We start from the raw sequence: 5,000 nt of genomic DNA, 5'->3' as shown, positions 1-5,000 counted from the left end.
CGTAAGGGGGCGTGTCCCCCGGAGGTGTGGGGCGGCGCGGGCCGGTGTGTGTGGCCGGAGAGAGGGGCCCTCCGCCGGGCAGGCAGAGAGGCGGAGGAGGCCTCTCCCCTGGAGGTCCGGGGCAGCGGACGCTCCAGAGCCTAAGTCCAGACTTATTTATTTATTTCCTAGGTTCATCATGGGTTAGAGAGAAATCTTTCTGCCCAGAGACAGAGTGCAGGCCCCGGGGAGAGGCAGGGGGCTTCTGTCGGTCTCAGGGCTAGGTGAGGAGTGCGGGGGGCTAGCAGGGGGCTTGGGTGGGTCTCTGGGCTAGGTGAGGAGTGCGGGAGGCCTGCAGGGGGGCTTCTGTGGGTCTCAGGGCTAGGTGAGGAGTGCGGGAGGCCAGCTGAAGCGCCAGAGACTAAGTCCACACTTATTTATTTATTTCCTAGGTTCATCATGGGTGAGAAAAAAATAATTCTCTCCAGAGACAGAGTGCAGGCCCCAGGGAGAGGCAGGGGGCTTCTGTCGGTCTCAGGGCTAGGTGAGGAGTGCGGGAGGCTAGCAGGGGGCTTTGGTGGGTCTCTGGGCTAGGTGGGGAGTGCGGGAGGCAAGCTGAAGCGCCAGAGACTAAGTCCACACTTATTTATTTATTTCCTAGGTTCATCATGGGTGAGAAAAAAATAATTCTCTCCAGAGACAGAGTGCAGGCCCCAGGGAGAGGCAGGGGGCTTCTGTCGGTCTCAGGGCTAGGTGAGGAGTGCGGGAGGCCTGCATGGGGCTTCGGTGGGTCTCAGGGTTAGGTGGGGAGTGCGGGAGGCAAGCTGAAGCGCCAGAGCCTAAGTCCACACTTATTTATTTATTTCCTAGGTTCATCATGGGTGAGAAAAAAATAATTCTCTCCAGACACAGAGTGCAGGCCCCAGGGAGAGGCAGGGGGCTTCTGTCGGTCTCAGGGCTAGGTGAGGAGTGCGGGAGGCCTGCATGGGGCTTCGGTGGGTCTCAGGGTTAGGTGGGGAGTGCGGGAGGCAAGCTGAAGCGCCAGAGCCTAAGTCCACACTTATTTATTTATTTCCTTTTTTTTTTAAAAGCCGAACAAACACACTTCCGTTGGTCCAATCACCATGAAATTCACATATGTTGTACATTGGGATGTCTCAAACACGCCGGTATTGGTTTGGAGTCGGTGGGGTGTTCACAGAGGGAGAAAATAGGTCCCGTATGTAAGAGGTTTCCCTCTTCCCACACAAAAACGGTAGGTGCTAGAGGGTCACAACCAAGTATTTATTAACCTTCTCGAGTCCCCCTACAAACGCTTCAAAGCTGGTGTCTCTGAGACACCCAGGAGAGAAACTGCATAGCAAAAACCTACCAAAAGTTGAATACCAAAACTTCGGAGGGGGATTGGCGGGGGTTAACAAGGAGCTAGGAAGCTGGAAATCGGCAGAGACCTACAACACATGCACCCCATGAACTGTGCAAAGTTTCATATCTCTAGCTTCATCTGAGCTCCTGTGGACCCCAAATTTCCCCTATTAATATAATCCGAACGTCCGTGTTTTTTAAAAAAAGCCCAAAACACCCACTTCCGTTGGTCCAATCACCATGACATTCACATATGTTTTACATTGGGATGCCCCATACACGATGGACTTGGTTTGAAGTCGGTGGTATGTTCTCAGGGGGAGAAACACGGTCCCGTATGTACGGGGTTTGCCTCCACCCACGCAAAAACGGTAGGTGCTAGAGGGTCACAACCAAGTGCTTATTAACCGTCTTGAGTCCCCCTACACACACTCTAAAGCTGGTGTCTCTGAGACACCCAGGAGAGAAACTGCATAGGAAAAACCTACAAAAAGTTGAATACCGAAACTTCGGAGGGGGATTGGTGGGAGTTAACAAGGAGCTAGGAGATTGACAATTGACAGGGACCCTCAACACATGCACCCCATGACCTGTGCAAAGTTTCATATCTCTAGCTTCGTCTGAGCCCCTGTGGACCCCAAAGGAAGTAAAAGTCGTAACTGTGCTGGAGTGTGTGTGCAGGCCTGCTGGGGTTATGGTTAGGCACAGGGGTAGGGGAAATGTGCTGGAGTGTGTGTGCAGGCATTTGGCTACCTTAAGAGAGTCATAGTTACTCCCGCCGTTTGTGTGTGCAGGCCCGCTGGGGTTATGGTTAGGCACAGGGGTAGGGGAATGTGCTGGAGTGTGTGTGCAGGCCCGCTGGGGTTATGGTTAGGCTTAGGGGTAGGGGAATGTGCTGGAGTGTGTGTGCAGGCTCCCTGGGGTTATGGTTAGGCACAGGGGTAGGGGGAATGTGCTGGAGTGTGTGTGCAGGCCCGCTGGGGTTATGGTTAGGCTTAGGGGTAGGTGGAGTGTGCTGGAGTGTGTGTGCAGGCTCCCTGGGGTTATGGTTAGGCTTAGGGGTAGGTGGAGTGTGCTGGAGTGTGTGTGCAGGCTCGCTGGGGTTATGGTTAGGCACAGGGGTAGGGGGAATGTGCTGGAGTGTGTGTGCAGGCCCGCTGGGGTTATGGTTAGGCTTAGGGGTAGGTGGAGTGTGCTGGAGTGTGTGTGCAGGCCCGCTGGGGTTATGGTTAGGCTTAGGGGTAGGTGGAGTGTGCTGGAGTGTGTGTGCAGGCTCTCTGGGGTTATGGTTAGGCACAGGGGTAGGGGGAATGTGCTGGAGTGTGTGTGCAGGCCCGCTGGGGTTATGGTTAGGCACAGGGGTAGGGGGAATGTGCTGGAGTGTGTGTGCAGGCTCCCTGGGGTTATGGTTAGGCTTAGGGGTAGGTGGAGTGTGCTGGAGTGTGTGTGCAGGCCCGCTGGGGTTATGGTTAGGCACAGGGGTAGGTGGAATGTGCTGGAGTGTGTGTGCAGGCTCTCTGGGGTTATGGTTAGGCACAGGGGTAGGTGGAATGTGCTGGAGTGTGTGTGCAGGCTCTCTGGGGTTATGGTTAGGCACAGGGGTAGGTGGAATGTGCTGGAGTGTGTGTGCAGGCCCGCTGGGGTTATGGTTAGGCACAGGGGTAGGTGGAATGTGCTGGAGTGTGTGTGCAGGCTCTCTGGGGTTATGGTTAGGCACAGGGGTAGGTGGAATGTGCTGGAGTGTGTGTGCAGGCTCTCTGGGGTTATGGTTAGGCACAGGGGTAGGTGGAATGTGCTGGAGTGTGTGTGCAGGCTCTCTGGGGTTATGGTTAGGCACAGGGGTAGGTGGAATGTGCTGGAGTGTGTGTGCAGGCTCACTGGGGTTATGGTTAGGCACAGGGGTAGGGGGAATGTGCTGGAGTGTGTGTGCAGGCTCACTGGGCCCGCCATAGCCGGGGTGGCAAGCAGGGGTGTCCTGGGGTCTGCGGGGGGGTGCAGGGGCCCGCCATAGCCGGGGAGGAGAGAGGCAAGCAAGCAGGGGTGTGCGGGGGTGTGCAAGGGCCCGCCATAGCCGGGGCGGTGAGCAGGGGTGTGCGGGGGCCTGAGGGGGGGTGCAGGGGCCCGCCATAGCCGGGGCGGCGAGCAGGGGTGTGCGGGGGCCTGAGGGGGGGGTGCAGGGGCCCGCCATAGCCGGGGCGGCGAGCAGGGTTGAGCGGGAGTCTGGGCGGGGGTGCTGGGGCCCGCCATAGCAAGCGGGGGTCTGCGGGGGTCTGGGCGGGGGTGCAGGGGCCCGCCATAGCCGGGGCGGCGAGCAGGGGTGAGCGGGAGTCTGGGCGGGGGTGCTGGGGCCCGCCATACAAGCGGGGGTCTGCGGGGGTGAGCGGGGGTCTGGGCGGGGGTGCAGGGGCCCGCCATAGCAAGCGGGGGTCTGCGGGGGTCTGGGCGGGGGTGCAGGGGCCCGCCATAGCCGGGGCGGCGAGCAGGGGTGAGCGGGAGTCTGGGCGGGGGTGCTGGGGCCCGCCATAGCAAGCGGGGGTCTGCGGGGGTCTGGGCGGGGGTGCAGGGGCCCGCCATAGCCGGGGCGGCGAGCAGGGGTGAGCGGGAGTCTGGGCGGGGGTGCTGGGGCCCGCCATAGCAAGCGGGGGTCTGCGGGGGTCTGGGCGGGGGTGCAGGGGCCCGCCATAGCCGGGGCGGCGAGCAGGGGTGAGCGGGAGTCTGGGCGGGGGTGCTGGGGCCCGCCATAGCAAGCGGGGGTCTGCGGGGGTCTGGGCGGGGGTGCAGGGGCCCGCCATAGCCGGGGCGGCGAGCAGGGGTGAGCGGGAGTCTGGGCGGGGGTGCTGGGGCCCGCCATAGCAAGCGGGGGTCTGCGGGGGTGAGCGGGGGTCTGGGCGGGGGTGCAGGGGCCCGCCATACAAGCGGGGGTCTGCGGGGGTGAGCGGGAGTCTGGGCGGGGGTGCTGGGGCCCGCCATAGCAAGCGGGGGTCTGCGGGGGTGAGCGGGGGTCTGGGCGGGGGTGCAGGGGCCCGCCATACAAGCGGGGGTCTGCGGGGGTGAGCGGGAGTCTGGGCGGGGGTGCTGGGGCCCGCCATAGCAAGCGGGGGTCTGCGGGGGTGAGCGGGGGTCTGGGCGGGGGTGCTGGGGCCCGCCATACAAGCGGGGGTCTGCGGGGGTGAGCGGGAGTCTGGGCGGGGGTGCTGGGGCCCGCCATACAAGCGGGGGTCTGCGGGGGTGAGCGGGAGTCTGGGCGGGGGTGCTGGGGCCCGCCATACAAGCGGGGGTCTGCGGGGGTGAGCGGGAGTCTGGGCGGGGGTGCTGGGGCCCGCCATACAAGCGGGGGTCTGCGGGGGTGAGCGGGAGTCTGGGCGGGGGTGCTGGGGCCCGCCATACAAGCGGGGGTCTGCGGGGGTGAGCGGGAGTCTGGGCGGGGGTGCTGGGGCCCGCCATACAAGCGGGGGTCTGCGGGGGTGAGCGGGAGTCTGGGCGGGGGTGCTGGGGCCCGCCATACAAGCGGGGGTCTGCGGGGGTGAGCGGGAGTCTGGGCGGGGGTGCTGGGGCCCGCCATAGCAAGCGGGGGTCTGCGGGGGTGAGCGGGGGTCTGGGCGGAGGTGCAGGGGCCCGCCATACAAGCGGGGGTCTGCCGGGGTGAGCGGGGGTCT

This window comes from Sardina pilchardus, chromosome 21 (assembly GCF_963854185.1).
Source record: "Sardina pilchardus chromosome 21, fSarPil1.1, whole genome shotgun sequence".
Taxonomy (NCBI): domain Eukaryota; kingdom Metazoa; phylum Chordata; class Actinopteri; order Clupeiformes; family Clupeidae; genus Sardina; species Sardina pilchardus.
This window is presented reverse-complemented; position numbering follows the sequence as displayed.